This window comes from Moschus berezovskii, chromosome 26, assembly GCF_049115385.1.
Source record: "Moschus berezovskii isolate FMDL1 chromosome 26, NW_MosBer_1.0, whole genome shotgun sequence".
NCBI lineage: Eukaryota > Metazoa > Chordata > Mammalia > Artiodactyla > Moschidae > Moschus > Moschus berezovskii.
In genome coordinates this window covers 28,363,700-28,391,156 of record NC_142485.1, presented here as the reverse complement: position 1 = coordinate 28,391,156, position 27,457 = coordinate 28,363,700, and the positions used below count along the sequence as shown (strand labels likewise).

Below are 27,457 nucleotides of genomic sequence, written 5' to 3'. Positions count from 1 at the left end.
ATTAGAGGGAGGTTCAAGGTATTAGACCAATTCGTCTTTCTTGAATTTATCCTTAAAAGATTAATTTTGCTCATATAGATTTTATGTTTGGTTTGTCAAAACCTTAAGTCTGAAAGTTAAAACAATGATTGTCATTTTTGATACTGGTATGTATGCATATACTCCTCTGGGATCTTTTATTCTTCAATATCATGAATTAAAAATGTGTGTCATATTTAGTCACACACAAAAAAATGAATAAACCATCAGAGTTTCAGGTACGTGGGTATATCTATCAAGAAGTAAAATCTGATTCTTCTAGGCCAAAGAAGTTGAATTTGAAATATATAATTTGAAAGGCAACATGTAATGACTAGGCAATCCATTTTCTACTAAACATTGATATATATATATCTAAATAACTTGAAATATGTGTGTATATATATGTAAATATATATCTATATGTCAGTGTTTGGTAATTCATATTTATCAAAGCTTCTGGGCAATCTCTATTCAGTATCCAGTGTGATAATTTCTGAATGAAAACATTTGACTCTGCCCACTCCCCCCTTAAAACGCTTTCATGGATCTGTCTTGACAGTGGGATATAAAAACGAATCTAAGCGTGATCCATGGATTTACCACCGTAGCTGCATCCCAACCCACATGTCCTCCTTCCTCGCTCTAGCTATCCAGACTCCCTTTGACAAGATTTGCCCCGGGGCCTGCACACAATGTTTTATCTGTCTGGAAGGTACCACTCCCCTTGTCTCACATACTTAGTTCCTGCTCATTCTTTAGCTCTCAGTTGAGCTCTCTTTCCCTCCAAGGTCTTTTCCCTGACCACTCTGGCTAGATCAGTCTCCCTGATACATAGAGTACCTTTACCTTTTTGTCATACTGTTGTTCATATCTGGAGTTTCTCAGATCTACCGTGTGATTAGCAATATATCTTTCTTCCCCACCAGAGTGCACACAAACAGTACCTTCTTGCATATAGAGCCCGTGTCCAATTGGTTCACCATTATACCCAGCATCCAGCATCCAGTGTGGCACACACAAGACCTTCATAAATCCCTGTTGAATGAATGAATGATAAACCCTCCCAGCTCCTTAAACACACTAATATGTGCTCCACATTTGCGCCCTGAGTGCGTGCCTGCTCCCTTCTTTTAAGTCTGCAGCCGTCTCCCCAGAAGGAAGTTGTGGTGGTGACGATGGTTCACAGATGCAGGGTTTGTGCTGGGTGGAAAGTGACGTCACGCAGTTCCTATGGGCTAGGAAGGAGAGAAACCTCTGAGTCTTCTAAAACCTCATGTTGTTAGAAACAAATTTGTTTTCTGAGTCTGCTTCTTTTATGGTTTATTCCAATTTCGATACATTCAGATTCCCCTATATCTCATTCAGGGTAAATTTAAAATTCCCTATCTGACCCAAGCTACAACCTTGCTACAATGTACTGAATGTTTGTCTATCAGAAATGTACATGTTGAATTACTTTGCCAACCAAGGTCCGTCTAGTCAAGGCTGTGGTTTTTCCCGTGGTCATGTATGGATGTGAGAGTTGGACTGTGAAGAAAGCTGATCGCCGAAGAATTGATGCTTTTGAACTGTGGTGCTGGAGAAGACTCTTGAGAGTCCCTTGGACTGCAAGGAGACCCAACCAGTCCATTCTAAGGGAGATCGATCCTGGGTGTTCATTGGAAGGACTGATGCTAAAGCTGAAACTCCAATACTTTGGCCACCTCATGCGATGAGTTGACTCAATGGAAAACAGTCTGATACTAGGAGGGGTTGGTGGTGGGAGGAGAAGGGGACGACAGAGAATGAGATGGCTGGATGGCATCACCGACTCGATGGACATGAGTTTGAGTGAACTCTGGGAGTTGGTGATGGACAGGGAGGCCTGGCGTGCTGTGATTCATGGGGTTGCAAAGAGTTGGACACGACTGAGCGACTGAACTGAATTGAACTGAACCCCCCGAGGTTATGGTATTAGGAGGTGGGGGCTTTGGGAGGTGGTGAGGTCATGAGGGTAGAGTCTCCATAAATGGAATTAGTGCCCTTATAAGAAAAACAAAAAGGAGAGCTCCACCACCTTTCCACCATGTAAGGTTACAGCGTGAAGATGGCCATCCACAATCTGGGAAGGGTGCTCACTACATACCAGATTCATCAGTGTTTTCATCCTGCATTTACCAGCTCACAGAACTGTGAGAAACTGTGTACGGCATTTTTGCCATAGCAATCCAAAATTAACCAAGAAACTTGTTTGATATACATGATCTCTCATCCATTCAAGTCATTAAAATTTAGCTCAGTGGCTTTGAGGTGGGTGGCTAAAAATAATCTAAGGATTTTTTTAAAAAAATATTTTTCAGTTGGTCTTGTATTTTTGGTAAAAAAGGTTTCTGAGAAGCTTTTCATTGCTAGTGAAAGTCTCTCAGTTGTGTCCGACTCTTTGCGAAACCGTGGACTGTATAGTCCGTGGAATTCTCCAGATCAGAATACTGGAGTGGGTAGATTTTCCCTTCTCCAGGGGATCTTCCCAACCCAGGGATCAAATCCAGGTCTCCTGCCTTGTAGGCGGATTCTTTACCAGCTGAGCCACCAGGGAAGCCCAAGAATACTGGAGTGGGTAGCCTATTCCTGCTCCAGCAGATCTTTCTAACCCAGGAATTGAACTAGGGTCTCCTGCACTGCAGGTGGATTCTTTACCAGCTGAGCTACCAGGGAAGCCCTTTTCATTGCTAAGCACAAATCAAAAATCTTGAATTCTTTTAGTGAAGAGACTGTTAAAAATCTCTTGATTGTACTAGAAGAGCCATTGCAGTGAAAAACATTCTGAAATATACTTTGTTTTGATGTTACTTATTTTGATGCCTTTTTAATCTGTACATGCAATGTGTATCTCCCAGAATTTCTTATAAAAAATCTGAAATTGACTTACCATGTAGTTGCTAACTTTGTTCTATATGCATCAATAAGTTAAAAAAAAACAAACAAAACAGTTCTGAGTGATTGTGTAATACAAATGAATCCATCATACAACTTGGAAAAACTGTCAATGGAAATTTCATTTGTAGGGGTTTGGGTGACTGCATAAAGTGTCTACTTTTAAAATACATAGTACTGTTTTGGGAAGAGTTTTTCAGGCAGTGTCTAGAATATCCCATAAGGAGGTACAGAGGTAGGAGTTGATATGAGCTCCTTTGAGATTCTGTTACTAGATGGAAGAACTTGTACTATCCACACCGTAATTTCTAAATCCCTCCCTACACCTTCTTTCCTTGAGTCTTAGAGTGGTTGTTCAGAGTCATTATGGACGAGTGAGGGTCACCTCCTGCTAAAATGCTGATTTATGGATCTGCTTCTGTTTCTGCTGCTGTTTAAAGGCTCCTTGCCTCCTTCCACTATGATAAAATGGGGACTTTTAAGTCTAGTCCAAGAGTATAAGTAATGATCAGGAAGACTATTCTTCAGATTCAGAATTCCTACACTCCAGTACTCTTGCCTGGGAAATCCCATGGACGGAGGAGCCTGTTAGGCTACAGTCCATGGGGTCACTAAGAGTCGGACACGACTGAGCGACTTCACTTTCACTTTTCACTTTCCTGCATTGGAGACGGAAATGGCAACCCACTCCAGTGTTCTTGCTTGGAGAATCCCAGGGATAGAGGAGCCTGGTGGGCTGCCATCTATGGGGTCGCACAGAGTCAGGACACGACTGAAGCGACTTAGCAGCAGCAGCAGCAGCAGCAGAGGAATCATACCTGGAGGAGCGCTTGGCAATCCACTCCAGTATTCTTGCCTGCAGAATCCCATAGACAGAGGAGCCTGGAGGGCTGCGGTCCATGGGGTCGCAGAGTCGGACACGACTGAGCGACTGATCACAGATCACGAAGTACCTAGTGAGAACTTCATGAGAAACAAAATCATTCTTGTTTATAAATACAATTAAAATCAATCTTATTGTGAGTATCTAACTGGGTACATCTATAAGAGGGTATTTAATAAGATACCCTCAAGATGATTTTAACTGTATCAAGAGAAGAGAAAGAAGGAAGGGGGGGGGTTACTTTTGATCTCTGATTATTACAGAACTAATGATAATATTAACATTTAATTTTAAAATCTACATGTGCTTTTTTTTCAAGATGAAAGGAAAATTTCAGTGCCCATCAGATCAGTTTCTCAAAGAAGAAGTCAATGAAGAGGTATAAGATGAGTGCTCTGGACTAACTGGATAAAATAAAATATGTGCAACAGCATGCTTCTCCAGAGTCTTAAAAGGCATTCTGCACTTAAAAGCAAATATTCAGTGTTCTGCATGCATTTAAAATATGAATAATTACTATAGAACAATGTTTGATTTTTATGTCATGAGATTTTGTAATATTTTATACTTTAAAAATGTTTACAGGATTTTAAAAATAATTTGATTGTTTCAATCACTAAGAAATGAACTGAAACACAAAAACTGTATCTATGATTTGTAAATAATAGTGGAAAATATTGTTTCCTAAATGTTGATATTTAACTATTTCATTCTTGTAATTTGTGAATTTCGTTTGTCCTCTAATTTGTCATTAAATATTGGAATCCCTCTTTAAGCTGTATAACTGTAAATAAGGGAATTCTCCCTAAAATCAAAAGGATGCCCTTGACTATTATTTTATTGCGGTTCTGATATGTTCACAACTGTAAACTGTATCAGTTTAGTTCAGTCGCTCAGTCATGTCCGACTCTTTGCAACGCCATGGACTGCAGCACGCCAGGCCTCTCTGTCCATCACCAATTCCCAGAGCTTGAGTAAACTCATATCCATTGAGTCGGTGATGCCATCCAACCATCTCAGCCTCTGTCGTCCCCTTCTCCTCCCGCCTTCAATCTTTCCCAGCAGCAGGGTAGACTATATAGCACGATCTTAATATTGTAAAGCTTATTGACATATCAGCATTTTCATGTTAATTGGTCTGGTAAGCTCTTTTGATACAACAGATTCTACTTATGAACTGATCAAAATATGTTTCAATAAAAGCCTTCTGGGGTTTCCCTGGTGGCCTGGCAGATAAGAATCTGCCTGCCAATGCAGGAGACAGGGGTTCCATCCCTGATCCAGGAGGATCCCGCATGCTGAGGAGCAGCTAAGTGTGCACGCGCCATGACTACCGAGCCTCTGTGCTCCACAAGAGAAGCCACCTTAATGAGACGCTCACACCCTGCGACTGGAGCAGCCCCTGCTCGCCCCAACTAGGGAAAAGCCCAAGCAGTAGCAAAGACCCAGAACTGCCCATAAAATGATTAAAAACAAGCTTTCTGGCATATTTTCTCCTTATTCATTTTCTTCTCATGATGATTGATAGATATTCCAAGAAGTAAAGCAGTGTAGGTAGTGCTTTACCATCTATATGCTGTCACGCAATTTTTTAAAAAAGCATAGTCACTTAGTCATGTCCAACTCTTTGCGACCCCACAGACTGTAGTCTGCCAGGGTCCTCTGCTCATGGGATTCTCCAGGCAAGAATACTTGCCAGTCCCTTCTCCAGGGAATCTTCCCAACCCAGGGATCAAACCCGGGTCTCTCCCATTGCAGGCAGATTCTGTACCATCTGAGCCACAGGGAATATTTTTAAGTCACTCTTTATTGAGTGTCAGGTCCTTAATACATTAAGGGTACTACATAGAATATTCAATTAATTCCTACCAGAACCAAGTATGTTAGGCGTTAACAGGCCCTTTGTGTAGAAAGGCATTTTACTTGCCTGCATCTCAACAAAGTCAGAGGTGATGATAGAACCAGAATTTAAACCTATGTTGGCCTGACTTCAAAAAGTGTATTCCTTCAAATAAAGCAGTTAATAATAAAATGATACCCAAAACTGGCAAATACGAAAAGTACTTAAATATTCTTACCTATTTAAATAAAATTTATACAACGTGCTCATGATGGTACAGGCGTATCTCAGAGATATTGTGGGTTAAGTTCCAGATCACCAAACTAACGTGAACATCGAAGTGAGTCACACCCATGATTTGGTTTCCCAGTGCATATAAAAGTTATGTTTACACTCTACTGTAGTCTATCAAGTATGCAATAGCATTATGTCTTAAAAAGAACAAGTACAAGGTTAATTTAAATATACTCACTTTGCTTAAGTCAGACAGAGAAGGAGAAATACTGTATGACATCCCTTATATGCAGACTCTAAAAAGAAGAGATACAAATGAACTTGTTTGCAAAATAGAAACAGACTCACAGACTTAAGAGAATGACCATACGGCTGCTGGTAGGGGGAAAGGTGAGGGGAAGGGATAGGTAGGGAGTTTGGGGTGGAATTGTACACACTGCTACATTTAAAATGGATAACTAACAAGGACTTACTGTATAGCACGGGCAACTCTATGTTATGTGGCAGCCTGAATGGGCGGTGAGTTTGGGGGAGAATGGATACATGTGTATGTATGGCTGAGTCCCTTTGCTGTTCACCTGAAACTGTCACAACATTGCTAATCGGCTACATTCCATATAAAATAAAAAGTTAAAAATACTTCATTGCTAAAAAATGCTACCATCAGCTGAGCCTTCATCAAACTAATCTTTTTGCCACAGTAACATCAAAGATCACCATTCACAGATCATAATAACAAATACAATGAAAATAAAGTTTGAAGTATCTGAAGAATAATCAAAATTTGACAAAGAGACATGAAGTGAGCAAATGCTGTTGGAAAAATTGCACGATTAGACTGCTTGATGCAAGGTTATCATAAATCTTCAATCTGTAAAGAGAAAAAAAGCATATCTTTGAAGCACAATAAAGCAAAGTACAATAAAATAAGGAATGCCTGCATCTAACATAATCATATAATTAAAACAATAGGTGGCCACAACTTTTAACCAATAGTTAGAAAATTGGGGTTTTACAGATGTATTATTTAGGAAAGCCTAACTTTTATGAACGGAACCAAAAATCTCAGTTATTTAACAAAATAAAGGTTTAATTCTTGCATCTGTCATAGTCCAATCAGCAGGGTCAAGGTGAAGTTTTGGAAATAAAATTGAAACCCCAGTGAAAAGGAATAATGTCAGAGGTGAGAATAAAATTCCTCCCTTTAAGAGGAAACCTAGACTTGTCTCCAGAATGAGCTACCAAAGATTATTCACTTATTTAATATTAAAAATACATCTTACTAGTTTGTCCTCTTTTACAATGCCAGGGTAAGCTAAGCCTGGGTGTTTTAATTATAACAGTGATTTTGTTGTAAATTATTAAAACTGGTGTGTTTAATAAACGTCCAAATTACGACATCATTTTGAGGGACTATTAATTCACACCTTATTAAACTGTGAAGATTATAAAATTAGAGCTTATTTTTAGAAATAAAACCCAAGTTTTCTTGTAAATTGTGTCATTCTTGAAAGGAAGAAAAAGACTAATGATACTATCTTGAGCCCAAACACAGTAGAAGCAGCAGATGAAAAACTGTCTTCTTCCAACTCTGCCAATGTACACAATTTCTGAGATATATCACCACACCCTATTTACTATCCTTGGCTTGGCTTCAACTGGAGACTGCCAGTTCCTTCTGAAACAGCCAGAAATTTGTGGCAACCTTGTTACACATGGTCTATTTTTTTCCCATGGAAATATTTCACTCCCTATGGTTTTCCATTCTATGACTTTGAGAAGAGCTCCGCCCCAGGGCTGTGGTTGTTGAAAGTTCCACCAGTACACTTACGTACTAAGCACCAAGAAAATAATTTCTAAAAGGAAATTTGTGATTTTAGTACTGTTGATATTTTAGTTCAATTCCAAATTTCATTCTATGCATTTATTGATTCACTCCAGAATATTTCTGGCCTATCATCTATATGACAGGCAGTGTGTTTAGTATTAGGAATCCAGTTTGAACAGATTCTCACTCTTGATTCACACACTCATGGGGAAGACACGTAATCACATAAGTAACATAAAGTCCAGACTGTGAAAAGCGCTACAAAGAACAAAATGGTATTTCTGGGTCCTGATTTTATAATAATCATATCTTTAGAAATATAGGGGAAAAAAAACACTAAAAGACTTACTTTAAGATGATTTGGACGGCTTCTGTGGTGGCTCAGTGGGTAAGAATCTGTCTGCCAAGGCAGGAGATGTGGGTTCGATCCCTGGTCTGGGAAGATCCCACATACGGAGGAGCAACTGAGCCCGTGCGGCAGAACTATTGAGCCCACACTCTAGAACCTGTAAGCCGCAACTACCGAGCCCATCTGCTGCAACTACTGAAGCCCGCATGCCATGGAGCCTGTGCGCCACAGCAAGAGAAGCCACCACAAGAAGAAGCCCAAGCACTACAGAGTTGCCCCACTTGTTCCAACTGCAGAAAAGCCGGTGCATAATAAAACCCCAGCACAGCCATGAATGGTGGTGGTGGTGGTCAAGTCGCTAAGTCATGTCCGACTCTTGTGACCCCATGGACTGTAGCCCGCCAGGGTCCTCTGTCCATGGGAGTCTCCAGGCAAGAACACTGGAGTGTATTGCCATTTCCTTCGCCACAAATAAAATTATTTTTTTTTAAAAAAAGATTACATTTCAGATGATGTGGAGAGCGCTTTAAAGAGATTAGGGTTCAATCGGACAGTGGATGAGGATGATCCAGTCATATGAAAAGACAAGAGAAACTATGAAGGTCCTAGCGGAACAGAGTTCAGTGGCTTGGGAAATGGGGTGGCTAGAAAGGAAAGTCGGAGAAGGCAATGGCAAGCCAGTCCAGTACTCTTGTCTAGAAAATCCCATGGATAGAGGAGCCTGGTGGGCTACAGTCCATGGGGTCGCTACTTGTCGGACAAGACTGAGCGACTTCACTTTCACTTTTCACTTTCACACATTGGAGAAGGAAATGGCAACCCACTCCAGTGTTCTTGCCTGGAGAATCCCAGGGATGGAGGAGCCTGGTGGGCTGCCGTCTATGGGGTCGCACAGAGTCGGACACGACTGAAGTGACTTAGCAGCAGCAGCAGCAAGGAAAGCAGGGCCCAAGTTGTGCAGGGCTCTCTCAGTCACAGAAAGCCACTGAAACACTTCAGTGGGAAGTTTCTTGCTCCTAAGGTGGGATTTACATTAAAAAAAATTATTTTGTGCCGTCATGGTTGAGAAGGTTAGAAAGGGTAAAAGTGGACATCAGGAGAGAAGTGAATGAATAATCCAGGCAAAACATAACTGTGGTTTGGATCAGGGTGATGAGAGGAGAGGTGGAGGAAAGTAGCTAGACCGAGAGAGTGTCATACTTAGTGAAGGCAGTCAGACACAGAGACGAACATCAGATGATATTGCCTATGGGCAGACTCTTAAAAAATGGTACAAATGAACCTATTTACAAAGCAGCTGTTAGTATGTACATGGTATATTATTAAGTGAAAAAACTGGTTACAAACATTGTGCATGATCTGGTCAGTTTTCATTCCAATCCCAAAGAAGAACAGTGCCAAAGAATGTTCAAACGACCGCGTAATTGCACTCATTTCACATGCTAGCAAGATAATGCTCAAAATCCTTGAAGCTAGGCTTCAGTCATACATGAACCGAAAACTTCCAGATGTATAAGCTGGGTTTAGAAAAGAGAAACCAGAGATCAAATCACCAGCATTCACTGGATCATAGAATGCAAGGGAATTCCAGAAAAACATCTACTTCTGCTTCATTGACTATGTGAAAGTCTTTGACTGGGAGGATCACAAGAAAACTGTGGAAAATTCTTCAAGAGATGGGAATACCAGACCACCTTACCTGTCTCCTGAGAAACCAGTATGCAGGTCAAGAAGCAACAGTTAGAATCAGACATGGAACAATGGACTGGTTCCAAATGGGGAAAGCAGTACATCAAGGCTGTATTTTGTCCCCCTGCTTATTTAACGTATATGCAGAGTATATCATGTGAAATTCTAGGCTAGATAAAACCACAAGCTAGCATCAAGATTGTTGGGAGAAATACCAACAACCTCATGTATGCAGATGATAAAACTCTAAAGGCAGAAAGTGAAGAGGAAATAAACAGCCTCTTAAGGAGGGTGAAAGAGGAGAGTGAAAAAAAGCCAGTTTAAAATTCAATATTAAAAAACTAAGATCATGGCATCCAGACCCATCATTTCATGGCAAATAGAAGGGGAAAGATAGAAGCAGTGCCAGATTTCCTTTTCTTGGCTTCTAAAATCACTGAAGATGCTGCTGCTGCCATGAAATTAGATGATTGCTACTTGGCAGGAAAGCTATGACAAACCTAGACAGTGTATTGAAAAGCAAAGACATCACTTTGCCAACAAAAGTCTGTATGGTCAAGGCTATGGTCTTTCCAGCAGTCAGGCGTGGATGTGAGAGTTGGACCATAAAGAAGGCAGAGCACTGAAGAATGGATGCTTTTGAACTGTGGTGCTGGAGAAGACTCTTGAGAGTCCTTTGGACAGTAAGGAGAGCAAACCAGTCCATCCTAAAGGAAATCAACCCTGAATATTCATTGGAAAGACTGATGCTGAAGCTGAAGCTCCAATACTTTGGCAACCTGATGTGAAGAGCCAATTCACTGAAAAAGACCCTAGTGCTGGGAAAGATTGAGGGCAAGCTGAGAAGTGGGCGACAGAGGACGAGATGGTTGGATGGCACCACCGGCTCAATGGCCATGAGTTTGAGCAAACTCTAGGAGATAGTGAAGGACAGGGAAGCCTGGCATGCTGCAGTCCATGGGGTCGCAGAGAGTCAGACATGATTTAGCTACTGAGCAACAACAACAAAGCAGAAAGGAGTCACAGATGCTGAAGACAAACTTCTTGTTACCAAGGGATAAGGATGGGGGAGGGATAAATTGGGAGATCGGGACTGACACATACATACTAATATATATAAAATAGATAACTAAGAAGGAGCCACTGTATAGCACAGGGAACCCTACTCAATACCCTGTAAAGGCCTACGTGGAAAAAGAGTCTAAAAAATGGATAGAGGTATGTGTATAACTGATTCTCTTTGCTGTAGACCTGAAACCAACAACACTGTAAATCAACTATACTCCAATAAAAGATTTTTTTTGAAAGATCTATATGGAAAGAAGCATCAAGACAGGCTGATGAGTGGATGTGAGGGATGAGACGAGGGAGGGGTCAAAGGTGAATCTTAGGTTCTTGGCTAAACTAAAGGAATGATGACACCATTCTCTGAAATGTGGATGACCACGCTAGGAACATGTCTGGGAAGGTCAGACAACATATCTGGGGCAATCTAGCTAGCTGACATACCCAAGAGGCATTTATTGTAGATTTCACATGGCTATAAGCCTAGATCTAGAGGGCATTTGAGGTTAAAGATATTAATATAATTTGTATTTCTCAACTTATATTTAGTATTTACATTCATGGGGATGGTTGAGATTAACTGGGACAGAGTATGTATGAGTAAGAAAAGAATGCTTAGCACGTAGCCATGAGAAACGTCAATATTTAAAAGCTAGGGAGAAGAAGACATTCATGCAGAGTCTATATCCAAATGGCAGTGACTGAAAGAAAATGGCCTTAAAATCAATCAAATATTCTCTTTACTAGGAACTGTCTAAACTGTAGATGCTTGAGAAAATAGAAGAGGTGTGATCATGCATACCCACCAGATATTTGGGTCAGGTTCTTTATTGCAGAAGTCATATTTAAGATGCTCTTTTAATGTTCATAACAGATTTCCTAGCTAACATATCTTATAATGTTCATGTGTATAAAGATTTCAACAAAACCATTACCATTTGTATTTATTTTGTCTAGATGTAAAGCAGGCAGCATGTCACATTACACATGTTGTTAAAATTCCTGCAGCGTAATGTATACAGATTCGTGAATTTTGAATGATTTGAAGTTCATGAATATCTCAAGGTTGGTTTGTTTTGTCTTGTTCAAACCCTGGATATCATATTTTTGCAGTTTAATATATTTCTTGACTGGAAAGAAATGTTTAGATTTCTAGCTAGATATAAGATTGTCAGCATAGAAGTTAAACATATAGAGAAACAAAGGTAACACATTTTGTAAAATATTAGGAAAACTTTCAGTCTAGACAAATGCACTCAAAGTGTTAGAGAAAAAAAGGTTAGCTTTGAGGAAAATTATGTATTTTGTGGGGTGAGACATAAAACGATGGCTCAGTACTCTATTTTTTAGAAAACACATAATGAAATTTTTTGAACAGTAATACAATAGAAATATAATACAGGGATGAAATGTATACAGGTGTTTAAATTTGATAATTTTTATCTCATATGCCATTTTCATAAAAACTGATTTTCCATACCTGTCAAGCTGACAGGCGAGAAAGTCAACTTGCCCTTGAATGCCAAAGACTATTTTCAGACCCTTGAGTTGTCCCATTAATCCAATCTGTTTTGCATGCTTCTTACATGCCTTTTAGAAGGCCAATTGGCTTATATTCCTTCCTTAAAGCCTATTTACTGTAGTTCTCATTTACTAGCTCAGGATTCAAGGCCATCTACAATCTTGCTATATCTCACTTTAGATCTGTTTTGCTTACTACCCATGATTCCCAAAGGAATCTCTATATTATTGGGTTGGCCAAAAAGTTCTTTCTGGCTTTTTTTGTAACACAGAATCCCCAAACTAATTTTTGGCCAACCCAATATAATATTCATTCATAGTTTTTCATTTCATTTCAAAAGTTTTCCATGTGTCTGTGCCTCTGTGTTGCAATCACTTGTGTCATTGAATCAGTGGCATATGCTTCCTTCTTTTACATAAGAAAAGGGTAAGATTGGGTTTTACAATTCTTTGTCTTCTTCACATTGCCTGGACTAGTGCCATATTGTAGACAGTAGGTTATCTGTAAATGTTTCTTGGTTAATTAGATAATTTATATACAGAATCACCTTCATGGATCACTGCCTTGTTTTGGCAAAGGGGCTTGCCTAACTCAATGAAGCTATGAGTCATGCCTTGCAGGGCCACGCAAGATGGATGGGTCATAGTGGAGAGTTCTCACAAAATATGATCCACTGGAGGGAATGGCAAACCACTCCAGGATTCTGGCCACAAGAACCCCATGAACTGTATAAAAAGGCAAAAAGATATAACACTGAAAGTTGAGCCCCCCAGGTTAGAAGGTGTCCAATATGCTACTGGGGTAGAGTGGAGACAATTACTAATACCTCCAGAAAGAATGAAGAGGCTGGGCCAAAGTGGAAATGATGCTCAATTGTGGATGTGTCTGGAGATGAAAGTAAAATCTGATGCTGTAAAGAATCGTATTGCATAGGAATCTAGGTCCATTCCTATGTTAGGTCCATGAATCAAGGTAAATTGGCTGTGGTCAAGCAAGAGATGGCAAGAATAAACACTGACATTTTAGGAATCAGTGAACTAAAATGGACGGGAATGGGTGGGTTTAATTCAGATGACCATTATATCTACTACTGTAAGCAGTAGTAGATATGGGAAAGAATCCCATAGAAGAAATGGAGTAGCCCTTGTAATGAACAAAAGAGTCTGAAATGCAGTACTTGGGTGCAACCTCAAAAATGACAGAATGATCTCAGTTCATTTCCAAGGGAAACCATTCAACATCACAGTAACCCAAGTCTATGCCCCTATCACTGATGCCAAAGAAGCTTAAGTTGATCAGCTCTATGAAGACCTACCAGACCTCCTAGAACTAACATAAAAAAATGATGTCCTATTCATTATAGGAGATTGGAATGCAAAAGTAGGAACTCAAGAGATGCCTGGAGTAACAGGTAAGTTTGGCCTTGGAATACAAAACGAAGCAGGGTGAAGGCAAACAAAATTCAGCCAAGAGAATACACTGGTCATAGCAAACACCCTTGTTAAACAACACAAGAGACAACTTTATACATGCATCACCAAATGAAAATATTGAAATCAAACTGATTACATCTTTGTAGCTGAGGATGGATAAACTATATACAGTCAGCAAAAGCAAGACCTGGAGCTGACTGTGGCTCAGATCATCAGCTCCTTATAGCAAAATTCAGGCTTAAAACTAAAGGAAGTAGTAAAACCACTGGGCCAGTTAGGTACTAGCCACATTAAATCCCCTATGATTATACAGTGGCTGCTGCTGTTGCTAAGTCACTTCGGTAGTGTCTGATTCTGTGCGACTCCACAGACGGCAGCCCACCAGGCTCCCCCATCCCTGGGATTCTCCAGGCAAGAACAAGTGGGTTGCCATTTCCTTCTCCGATGCATGAAAGTGAAAAGTGAAAGTGAAGTCGCTTAGTTGTGTCTGACTCTTAGCAACCCCATGGACTGCAGCCTACCAGGCTCCTCCGTCCATGGGATTTTCCAGGCAAGAGTACTGGAGTGGGGTGCCATTGCCTTCTCCTTATACAGTGGAGGTTACAAATAGACTCAAGGGATTAGATATAGTAAATAGAGTGCCTGAAGAACTATGGACAGGGGTTCATAACACTGTACAGGAGGCAGTGAACAAAACCATTCCAAAGAAAGAGAAATGCAAGAAGGCAGAGTGATTGTCTGAGGAGGCTTTACAAATAGCTGAGGAAAGAAGAGAAGTGAAAAGCAAGGGGGAAAGGGAAAGACATATCCAACTGAATGCAGAGTTTCAGAGAATAGCAAGGAGAGACAAAATGGCCTTCTTCAATGAACAATGTGAAGAAATAGAGGAAAACAACAGAAAGGGAAAGACTAGAGATCTCTTCAAGAAAACTGGAGATATCAAAGGTGGGCACAATAAAGGACAGAAATGGCAAAGACCTGATAGAAGCAGAAGAGATCGAGAAGAGATGGCAAGAATACCCAGAAGAACTATGCAGAAAAGATCTTAATGACCTAGATGACCATGACGGTATGTCACCCAGAGCCAGACATTGTGGAGTGTGAAGTCAACGGGATCTTAGGAAGCACTGCTGCCAATAAAGCTAGTGGAGGTGATGGAATTCCAGCAGAGCTATTTAAAATCCTACAAGATGGTGCTATTGAAGTGCTACACTCATTATGTCACAAATTTGGAAAATCCACAGGACTGGAAAAGGTCAATATTCATCCCAGTTTCCAAGAAGGGCAGTGCTAAAGAATGTTCAAAACACTGGACAACTGCACTCATCTCCTAAGCTAGTAAGGTTATGCTCAAAATCCTTCAAGCTAGGCTTTAGCAGTTCATGAACCAAAAACTTCCAGATATTCAAGCTGGGTTTAGAAAAGGCAGAGGAACCAGAGATCAAATTGCCAACATTCGCTGGATCCTAGAGGAAGCAAAGGAATTCCAGCGAAGCATCTACTTATGCTTCATTGACTACACTAAAGCCTTTCACTGTGAGGATCATAACAAACTGCAAACTCTTAAAGAAATGGGAATATCAGACCATCTTACCTGTCTCCTGAGAAACCTGTATATGGGTCAAGAAGCAACAGTTAGAATCTTACATGGAACAATGGATTGGTTCAAGATTGGGAAAGGAATATATCAAGACCCTGTTTATTGAACTTATATGCAGAGCACATCATATGAAATGCCAGGCTGGATGAGTTATAAGCTGGTATGAAGACTGAGAAATATTAACAACCTCAGATATGCAGATGATACCACTCTAATGGCAGAAAGTAAAGAGGAAATAAAAAGCCTCTGGATGAGTGTTAAAGAGGAGAGTGAAAAAGCCAGCTTAAAACTCAATATTAAAAACATCATTAAATTTACATATTTAAATATTAAATAAATATTCAAATAAAATTAAATTTAAACAAATATTCTAAAACTCAATACTAATACACACACACACACACACACAAACACACATACATACAAAAACTAAGATCATGGCATCTGGACCCATCACTTCATGGCAAATAGAAGGGAAGAGGTAGAAGCAGTGCCAGATTTCCTTTTCTTGGCCTCTAAAATCACTGAAGATGGTGATGCTGCCATGAAATTAGATGACTGCTACTTGGCAGGAAGGCTATGACAAACCTAGACAGTGTATTGAAAAGCAAAGACATCACTTCACCAACAAAAGTCTGTATGGTCAAGGCTATGGTCTTTCCAGTAGTCATGAACGGATGTGAGAGTTGGACCATAAAGTAGGCAGAACACCAAAGAATGGATGCTTTTGAACTGTGATGTTGCAGAAGACTCTTGAGAATCCTTTGGACAGTAAGGAGAGCAAACCAGTCAATCCTAAAGGAAATCAACCCTGAATATTCATTGGAAGGGTTGATGCTGAAGCTCCAATACTTTGGCCACTGATGCAAACAGCTGACTCACTGGAAAAGACCCTGATTCTGGGAAAGATTGAAGGCAGAGGAGAAGAGGGTGACAGAGGATGAGATGGTTGGATATCATCACCGATTCAACTGACATGAACTTGGGCAAACTCCAGGGGATGGTGAGGGTCAGGGAGGCCTGGCATGCTGCAGTCCATGGGGTCACAAAGAGTCAGACACGACTTGGGGACTGAACATACACATACAGAATGCTTTTGATGAAAAGGATAAATAAACATGATCAAAGAATATAATGGATTAAATTTGCCTTCAAAATTTACATCTTTTGTACTATTTCACATTAACTCCCACAAAGAAAGAAAGCAGTGTCATCAGTCACCTCCTATATTACTTTTATTTTTTCCCTCAAATAATTTCATGAGTGAAAATGTCCTGGTCAGTCCCTGGTGTTTTCCAAAAAGAAGGATCTCCTAACGTTTGCAGCATGCATAAAGGGAATCTTATTTGAGAATTTAAGGAATTGGCAATCATAGATAGATGATAGATTTTCAGGAGATGTTTCTTTTTTCCTCCAATTTTTCCAAATGTTTTTTAGACTGAACTTCTAGTGGCTAGGTAAAAATGGAGTCCACTTAACCAAGAGATGGGATGTGTAGTGGATGCTGTCATTTGACACCTAGATCCTCCCTTCAGGATGGAGAGAACTGAATTTCTTTGCTGCTGGGACTACTGGGTACTGACATCTCATAGCTGAGTCCTTATATGAAAATCACCCTTGGCCAAAGGGAATCACTTGGTTCAATGTTATATCTCCATCCCAAGGGAAGCCTGCCTCCAGTGCTGATCAAAGAGGGCATATACAGGACTGTTCCCCTTGCCTCAATGAGGGACAGCTCTGTAGGAATCTCTGTTCAAGAACTCCCAGAAGGATCAATTTGAGGTTTGTGTTGCAACTGCATCATGGTTCAGCCTTGCCCCATGCTCAATCCTGCTTCTTTTACTCCCCTGCATGTGTAATTCCCAAGACCAATCCCCAATAAATCTCAAGCACACAAATCTCCAATTTAGAGTCTGTTTCTAGGGAACCAAGCTAAGACAGCATACATTCATAACTGACATTAATACCAGTCTGCTTTCACTCTTGCTTCTGGATACTGGAGAGATTTGTATGTGTGAAACTGTGAACCTTTCAGAGCTCAGTTTCATTTCTGTTTTCTGCTATCTGCCTCGAATTTACTGAAATTAATCTCAGTATTTTAGGGATGTATTCAATAGTTCTCTAAAAAGTTATTTATGCCTTTTGTACTTCTGTAGCAGTAGCTTGGCTTAAAAGAATAAGCAAGGACTCAGAAAACTCGGGATTATACTTTATACTTTTTACTCTTAACTTTTCCATGTCTCAGAGTTTACACTTAAAAGTCAGCTTGGTGGCATCTACCCTGTGGATTTCTGATTAGATATAAAAATAAACCAATAAATTAGAAATAGGTTATCACTTATAAACATGATAATATTTTTAAAAGAAAATACCAATTATTAAAAATAATAGGTGAATTTTTCACAATCATGCATTTTTAAATGAACCTTTTCTGATTTTTCTCAATCTGAATTTGTATATGACTTAAAAGTATAAAAACTGAATGTCAGAAGACTTTCATTTCAGTTCAGTTGCTCAGTCATCTCCGACTCTTTGCAACCCCATGGACTGCAGCATGCCAGGCTTCCCTGTCCATCACCGGCTCCTGGAACTTGCTCAAACTCATGTCCATCGAGTCAGTGATGCCATCCAGCCATCTCATCCTCTGTCGTCCCCTTCTCCTTCTGCTTTCAATCTTTCCCAGCATGAGGGTCTTTTCCAATGAAAGAAGACTTTAGAGATCAACTATTCAAATTCTCCTTCTCACAGATGAAATGGAGGTAACATAAAGGCCCATTGTTATATGATTAGTTATAAAAAGGTTCACAATTAGACACGGGGGGAGTCCCCATTTCCCTACTTCTTTGTAGTTATTTTTTTAACTTACAATGATCATAGAAATTTGGCAATTATGTTTGACTTGTAATCCTTACCTACCAGTATGTACTGCTTTGTAAAAATTATTCCATTCTTTCCATTTTGAATAATTTTCAACTTTGTTTTCTTTTCCATTTCCATCTTTCCCTTCCAACTGAAATACAGCCTATCAAAATGAGCTTACCCAGAATATTGTCTCCAAAAAGAGCATGCAAGCCCTTTAATATAAAATTGACACAGTACTAAACATAGACTTAATTCAGTAAACTGACGTCTTGGCAAATGCTCTTTTTACCTCTGTGGACAAGTTGGTGCATGTGTGAGTGCACGTCTTTGTATTTTAAAGAATGGAAGTTTTACTTTGCCACAAAAGCACTCTGAATAAGAAAATAAGTCACATTTGCCATGTAGAAGCAGGAGCGATGGGACTGGTTATAGCTGACTTCTGGCTCTGATTTCTCCATTCCCATTATTCTGTTTGACATTTCTGAAGCCAGTTTTAACATTTTAAGAGAGTCATAAATAATGGCAATAACCCGGAAAGGATGGAATATACAAGACTGGAGAAGAGAGATAAATAACATATGTATGTTCTTACATTAAAAGGGCAAGGGGGCATTAAACATTGGGTGAACCCAGTTCCAAGCAGAACACACTGAGAGACTGGGAAAAAATACACGACAGTCTCTAGCCCTCAATTCAATAGGAGGGTGGGTCCTTCCTAGTCTTGAGGGTGTTCTCCCAGGACTTTTGCATTAAATGACAATGGATGCCATTCAGGTGAGCTAACGGTGATGAGGGGTCTGTCACTGGCCTGCCTGCTGTTCTAAAGCTGGGGCCACCGCATGGAACAACTCCAGGAACAACCTTCGCAGGGAACACCCCTCGCCTCTGCCTTTGCTTTATGACTCCCTCTGCCCCCCTCCAGCCCACACAGCTATACTGCAGCTCAGCATTAGACCTGGTTAAAAGAAAAAAAAAAAAAGATCTCCACTTGTTCTCATTTTATTTTCTCTTGATTATCCTTTCTCGTGTTTATTTGTGAGGAGCAGATATTTAAAATTTAGATTTTCCTCTTTCACGACAATGCAAAACATTCGCAACTCATTCACAATTTATAAACTCAGCAAATGTAGGCACTTCTGGGCCTTGCCTGTTTTTGTTTGTTTGCTTTCAAATCTGGTTAAAAAAAATGGCTCTGGATGGTTTCTGTCGGAGCTTGAAGGGCAGCAGGGTCTTGCCTCTGTTCCCAGACAGTGTAACTAAAGATTCTGAGAGGATTCAATACTCTTATTCCATGAAGTGAGTGATTTCTGGGCAAGTTACTGTTTCCCTGTGAGAAATAATAGCCGGCATAGATAAAGCTAAAGTAAGGCAGCAATGGAGCCTCCGATTTCCTTGGAATCTAAAAATCTCACCAGAAGGTTGTTTACCAAGGCGCTGGAACCCAGGTGAGGATTGATTTAAGAACGGCCCGAGGAAGCAAGACTGCCGAGGTGACAGCAGACAGTTGGGAAGCCTACGACAAGCCCTGTCTGATAAGGATGATGATCTGATTGGTGAGTCTGAAGATGGAACTGTCAGGATCCAGAGTAGATTAGAAGGAAATGATGATAAAGATTACAGAGAACAAAACACTGCTTTCCTGCCTGAGTAATGACAAGAATACAAAACCAGGAGCCTCAACTGACATTCTCGCCCTGGTGCAGAGGACAGGGACTCAAGTACATATTCAGCTATACAGTGCGTCTCCACGCCACCGCACCCCACGCCAGATAATTACAGTCCTTCTCTTCTTTCCAATTCATCTTTCATCAAAAAGCTGTGTGACCCATCATCAATAAAACCAACAAAGATGGCTGGGAAGTAAGTCTCCAGACATCTCAAACCTTCCCAAACCAAGGAAATAATATATTTCAACCACTCATACTGATTTTTTTTTTTTTTTTTTTGAATGCCAAGCTTTGCACCTCGGCTGTCAGAGCAGTGAAGTGAAAAATAAAATTAGGGGCCAAATGCCTAAACCCTCAAGAAATGTCATGGAGAAGAAGCAAAACAAGTAAAAGGCTTTCCTTATTATTATTTTCTTAATGTTTAAATATATGGATTTTGTTATCAGTGCTCTGAAAATGGAATCAGTGACCCACTGGACCAAATGCTTATGTTTAAGAAATGCCTTGAACTTTAAATAAACACCATTTTCTTTTCTCTTGGGTTAATTTACTTGCAGATGTGTGACTCAGTTCGGGAACATATACCCAGCTGAGAAATATAGACAAGGGCAGGGCAGAACCTAATTTTCTTACTATTCAGACTTTATTGAACAGACAACATAGCTTTCAAAAGAAACATGAACTTCTCTTTCTTATTCACTTCAGGGACAGAGGGATGGAATTGAAGGCAGAATTCAGTTTCCTCCAGTGACCACAAAATAGCATTTTAAAATCTTGTAGTGTTTTGTATTTGCTCGTTTTGATTTTTCTTCTTCTTTAGCTTGGTAGTCTTGTGCATTTCTAAGCAGTCCAGTCTTGCAGCCTCTTGGTCCTGCACTTAGGAGCAGTCAGAATGCATTACCTGGATTGTGCAACTACAGGGAATTCACAGCACCTCTCTGGGCCTTACATTTTTCCTTTAAACTCAGTGAGTTTCACTAAATCATGTCCTGTTCCAGTGTCTGGTCTATTTTCTAGGTCTTTGTAGGTTTGCATGTCTCCCCGTGGGAAGATGGAATCTCTTACTACAGCCCCAGATACAAGAGGATCAGCTAATTAATGGGCCACAGCTGAAGAGAACAGTCCTGTTGATTTGTGAGAGAGACTGAGGGTGGTGAGTCTAGTCTAGAGCCCTTGGAATCTCATGGCTCTTTTTCTCCCTTTCCCATTAGATGGTTTTTTCCTGTTTGCGGTTCAGTGCTCTACAGATCTGTACTTCACTGTGACCAGTAAGTAAAGAAAAAGGCATTATCATTTCCATGAATAACTAGAAAACAAACTGAAAAATTAAATGCACACCAGGATCTTCCCATCTTAGAACAGCAGGGAAAATATTTACACTGGATGTTGAGCTCATGTCAAACGAACACACAGTGACACTGTCCTCACTATACACTATCTCCTTGTTTTGATTCAATAGTTTGTTAAACTGTTGTTGTTCAGTCACTAAGTTGTGTCCGACTCTTTGAGACCCTCATGGACTACAGCTGTTTTTGTACTCTCTTCAATGTGACTGAGAAACCATTTAAGTTTTTAAAACTATTCCTGAAATAACTCAAAGCCATCTAAAATGGTTTCTAGATTTAGACTTCCCAGACACATAAAACCTACATCATAATCTAACAAGTAAAGAATCCGTCTGCAATGCAGGAGACCCTGGTTCAATTCCTGGGTCAGGAAGATCCCCTGGAGAAGGGATAAGCTACCCACTCCAGTATTCTTGGGCTTCCGTGGTGAATCAGATGGTGAAGAATCTGCCTGCAATGTGGGAGACCTGGGTTCGATCCCTGGGTTCAGAAGATTCCCTGCAAAAAGGCATGGCAACCCACTCCAGGATTCTTGTCTGGAGAATCCCCATGGACAGAAGAACCTGTAGGTACAGTCCATGGGGTCACAAAAAGGTGGACATGACTGAGCGACTAAGCACAGCACGGACTGCAGTGCAGTTTGTTAAATATGTTAACATTATTTAAAATAATATTTTGCTGTCCTACAATAAGTATAATTTTAAATTGTGTTTGTCAAGGAACTGTTATTTATAAACAAGCCTCTGTCTTAGTGAAATAACTTTTGCTTATTAGTAAAGCTAAACATTGTCCCTGTTAGTTTAAATAGAACGAAGTAAAAGACTTAAGAGATGTGTCTGTTTCCTAAGGCTGCTGCAACAAATTGCCACATACCAGTTGACCTAAAACAATAGAAATTTATTCTCTCATGGTTCTGGAGTCTGGAAGTGCAGAATCAAGCAGTGGCAGGACCACTGGCCCTGAAGACTCTCGGGGAGAATCCTCACCCAGTTCTCATGTAGCCTCCCGTGGTTGCCCAGCCATCCTGGCCATTCCTTGGTTTGTCTAAGCATCATTCCAAGTTGTGTCTCCATCCTTTGTCACTGCTTTTACATCATCATCTCCTCTATGTCTCTGTCTTTTCCTCTTCAGTCTCTTGAAAGGACATCATCACTGAATTTAAGCCCCACCCTAGTCCAGAAATGATTTCGTCTCAAGATCTTGACTTATGTCTACATAGACCTTTATTACACACAGGGTCAATTCTGAGGTTTTAGGTTGACATGTCTCTTGGGAGGTTACCGGATACTTTGGTTTGGGCTGAAATAACAAATTGCAATAGACTGGGTGGCTTAAACGATGCACATTTCTCTCTCACAGTTCTAGAGGCTGGGAAGCCCAAAGTTAAGGTGTCAGCAGATCCAGGGCTGCTTCCTGGTTTGCTGACAGCCTCCTCCTGCTGTGTCCATACATGGTGAGGAGCCAAGACAGGAGGCAAGTGCCATAACGTCTCTGCTTATAAGGGCACCAATCCCATTCATGAGGCTCCAGCCTCATGACTTAATTACCCCCCCACACTCCACCAAATATGATCACATTGGAGATTAAGCTTTCAACACATAAGTTTAGGGGGGCAGACATGAACATTCAGACCAAAACACCATTCAACTCACTATATAAGGGAAGGTCGTGGAACTCAGATGAAGAACTAGCAGCTGGGCCTCAGAAACCACAACAATTCCCTTGGAAACCAAGCTCATTCTCTCAGTCATCCTCCGTCTTCCTCTGGGGCTGCCTGGGTCCTTCCTCTGTTTCTCTCTGCCTATCAGCTTCCATCATCTTTCTCTTCATGGCAGAAGAGGACCCTGCAGATCTTAGTTTTACATGCCTTGAGCTTGAGGTCCGTGGAGAGTGATTGGCCTCTCTCAATCCTACTTTTCTAAAACAAAACGGTGTCACGGGCCAGTGTAGATTGAGCACCTCTCATGGGTCCCTTCAGCTATAGCTAGGGGCGTGGTCAGGTGAGTGGAGTTCGGGAAGGGAAAGGCATTAAATCAAGTCACAATGGCCTGGAGATTAATAATAAATAAGAAGTTTTTATACTCTCTTCAATGTGACTGAGAGACTATTTAAGTTTTTAAAACTATTCCCCACATAACTCAAAGCCATCTAAAATGGTTTCTAGATTTAGACTTCCCCGACACATAAAACCTACATCATAATCTAACTATAGAGTTGAGTGTTCTATTATCAGTCTGGGCCTGCAAGGACTGTCAAGGTAGTTTCAGTGACTTTTCATAAAAATCTTTAAGAAAACTCTAGGCTGGGAGTTAGATACAAACTATCACATTTAGAATGGATAAACAGCTAGTCCTACTGTATAGAACAGGTAACTATATACAATCTCTTGGGATAAACCATAATGAAAAAGAATATAAAAAAGAATGTATATCTGTGTATAACTGAGTCACTTTGCTTTATAGCAGAAATTAACACAACACTGCAAATCAGATATACTTCAATAAAAAATTAATTAAAAAAAGAAAACCCCAAGCTGTGTTGCCTGCCAACTAGGAAACACATTAAACTTTGATCCAAAGGTTTTTTTGAGTTCCATGAAAATTTCTGGGTATATATTTGAGTAGGAGGCTAAGGGGCCAATGAGAGGCAATCTCTTTCTTTTGAGAAGAGGTTTCTACTTGGCAGTAACGGGAGAATATACCCTGAGGAAGAGGGTGTACATGTGCTTGAAGGTGTGGTGGCCAGGGGTGCATGTGCTCATTGGTGTGGCAGGATGGGGGTTACTCAGAAAACTGGTGAGAGAGGAAAACTGGAAGTGATACACTGGTTAGAAACTGAAAAATCTCATGGAGACAGAGTTAAATACGATGATCGCAAGTGAATAAGTTCTCCTTTCCTTTGACAAATCAGTGAGCCTTCAGAGCAGTGTGAAACTTGAGTTTCAGACATGAAATGCAAATACTTACGAGTGTGAGGGGGCTGGCACTGAGGCACAGCTTCCAGATCTCAGAAGGCTGGGAGGATAAACAACTTTAGGAATCTTAGCATGAAATTTAGGTACTGGAGAAATCTGAAGAGTAAAATCACTACAAGTTCAGATCTCATAAACTAGAACTAGCATGTATGAGGGAGGAAACCGGCTGGTATGGGAAAAGAGGGGTTGTTGATTTCATATACCAAGTGCTGAAATAATGCTGTGTGTGTTAACTGGACTTACCAGGAGAAAATGTGATGAGAAAAGCTATCCTGTTACTGAGATAGGACCAGAAATGAAAGACATGGGGTTTGGTAAGGTCTACAGAGTAGACTTTCAATGTTAGATGACCTGACAATTAATTATAAAAGATTATGTTACTTTTCTGAATAAATCTGTATAACAGTGGTTTACTATAGTGGTTACATAGTATGGACTAAATTGTTCACCATCACTCTCCCCCAATTTCTACAATTAAGCCCAGCCTTAACCTCCGATGTGACTGTATTTGGAGACTGAGTTTCAGGAGGTAATTAAGGGCTTCTCAGTGGTGAAGAATCCACCTGCCAATGTAGGAGCGTCAAAAGACATGGGTTCGATCCTTTGGGTTAGGAGGATCTCCTAGAGGAGGAAATGGCAACCCACTCCAGTATTCTTGCCTGGACAATCCCATAAACAGAGGAGTCTGGGTGGCTACAGGCAATGGGGTTGCAAAGAGTCTGACACAACTGAGCAACTGAGCATGCACACACACACAGGTTAAATGAGATCATGAATGTGTGGCCCTAATCTGATAGGATTGGTGGCTTTATAAGAAGAGTCTCTCTCACTCTTTCTGTCTCTCCATTCACCAAGGCAAGGTCATGTTAGGCCACAGCTGTACAGGCCAGCAAGACGGCTCTACTGACCCTGTGGGACTTTGATCAGGAACTTATAGCCTCTAGAAGTATGAGAAAATAAATTTCTGTTGTTTAGCCCACCCAGTCCATGGAATTTTGTTACAGCAGCTAATAAAGACCAATGCATACAGCAATAAACATCATATTTGTATACATATATATGTTTACATATTTTTTCTTTATGTTATCAAGTTACTCTCACATAAGGCTCATATTTGGAGTAAAAAGATCACCTACTGTTATTTTCTTTTTTGGATGAGTGTAGCATTTTGTGGGTAACTGGATTTCGGTCGACAAAATTCAAAATCAAATTGCCAGCACGATGGCAGGGTAAGTCACAAAGGCTGTGGGGTGGAGACGGGGCTGCTGTGTGGTTAGAGATACAGATCAGCAGTGCCACGTTAACAACTCTTGGCTCTTCTCCTAACTAACTGTGTAGTCTTGTTGATTGTTGGTTTCCATCAAGAATCCAGAAGGGCACTGATGTCTGCCCGTATCTGTGTAAATTTTTGGCATGTCTTTCCTGAATGGGGTATAAAAAAAGCTGTGAAACACCAGGAAACTGAGATACTCTGTCCAAGCAAGACCCCACCAGGTAAGAACCACGCCTACGTCTGTAGCTAAATATCAGGGACTTCATCTCATTTTTCAGTGGTTGTTTATGTGTGGTTTCTTACAGCTGAACTCTAGCCCACCTTAAATAATACACTTTCCAATTCCTTTGTCCATGATGGGTTCTGCACTGGGGCCAAGTGAGTGCTGTTTCAATACAGATAATGTGGGGATTTTTCCGAGGATTCTGAAATATTAGTTTTGAAGTTTTGGGAGATGTTCATGCCCAAACCCCCCTCTTAGCAAAGATGTAAGAAGAAAGTGGGGAGAGCAATTACAGATCAAAGAGGGGTGGTAGGTACTATAGACTTGGTATGGATGGGAAGTTTGAGGATAAGAGATCAAAACCCAAGTTTGCAAAAGCAGCTTCAGGGGGCTTCCCTGGTGTCTCAGTGGTAAAGAATCCACTTGCCAATGTAGGAGACATGGGTTCGATCCCTGATCTGAGAAGATCCACATGCCATGGAGCAACTAAGCCTGTTTGCCACAACTACTGAGCCTGTGCTCTAAAGCCCTGGAGCCGCAACCACTGAAGCCCATGCATCTGCGAGCTCGTACACCACATCAAGAGAAGCCACTGCAATGAGAAGCTCGCACACTGCAACTACAGAGTAGCCCCCACTCGCCACAACTAGAGAAAAGACCGCACAGCAATGAAGACCCAGCACAGCCAAAAATAACATAGGTAAGTAAGTAAATAAATAAATAAGTAAATAAAATTATATTTTTAAAAAACCCTTCAGTGGTTAAACATTTAGAAGACATTTAACATGAGGCAACCTAGAAGGGACTATTTAAATTGCTCAGATACTAGAAAACTGGGTAGAACACAACTGTGTTGAATTTGCATTTTCTATCTGTACGTTAGCCATATTTGCCAGCTCCTTATCTGTTATGAAGGCAGAGTGGATGTGCTTTTCTTTGAGCATGCATTTCACTTGCCTTTCATTGAGTCAAAATTCTCTTGAAAACAGGGATCCATTCAAATATTACTGCCTGATCCAATGATAGTTACAAGTAGGACTTCTTGAGTCTTGTCTAATCACATAATAATTCACCAAGTCCTCACACAAATCACAGGAGACAGTTAACATTAGCATTTCGCATCTGGGGACACTAAGCCTTGGAGAAGCTCAGGAACTTGTCCAAACTGCACACACGTCGTAAAAGTAACCGAGCTAGGATGTGAATCTGATGAGCTCCACTCCTGGTGCCACTTTAGCGAACCAACTAGCACAGTACATTGTTCTACTGAAACTACACATGAAATTCTAACGTTTGCAGCTTAAATCCAAATAACACTTTTTCCCCCTTATATTCTGAGGCTGTCATCATCTAATTCATTTCTACAGACCAGTATATTTCTATCATTAAATACTGATGCCAATGTAGCATCAAGGCGTGAAAATGGAATATATCTAGATTTTACCTTGAACCACCCAAATTTGGCCAGTGGATTAAAGAGTACTATGGCTACTTCCTGTCCTCCTGACCCTATATGAAGTATGAGAAAGTATCCATGATGACATATATCCAGGTCATAGATGTCTTACCTTTTCCTGAAAGCTCTCCTGCGCCTCAAGCTTGAACACATAGAAGCCACACGATGCTGAAGACAAATCATAAGAAGACAGCTGGAGGGTAGGAGGGCTACGTGAATGGGAGATGTACACCGAGAACAGGGAGCTGGGTCACAGTGGGCGTCTGGGACGGGAGCTCA

General features: G+C 40.6%; 1 long non-coding RNA gene across 1 annotated transcript; it reads right to left on the bottom strand.

The window, feature by feature from the left end:
* Positions 1-1,094: 1,094 nt before the first annotated feature.
* Positions 1,095-27,457, bottom strand: LOC129549333 (uncharacterized). The gene is made up of 3 exons (XR_008684547.2): positions 27,291-27,457; positions 6,130-6,187; positions 1,095-1,256 (listed from the first exon to the last, which is right to left on the bottom strand). It is a non-coding gene; the product is annotated as an uncharacterized LOC129549333 (long non-coding RNA).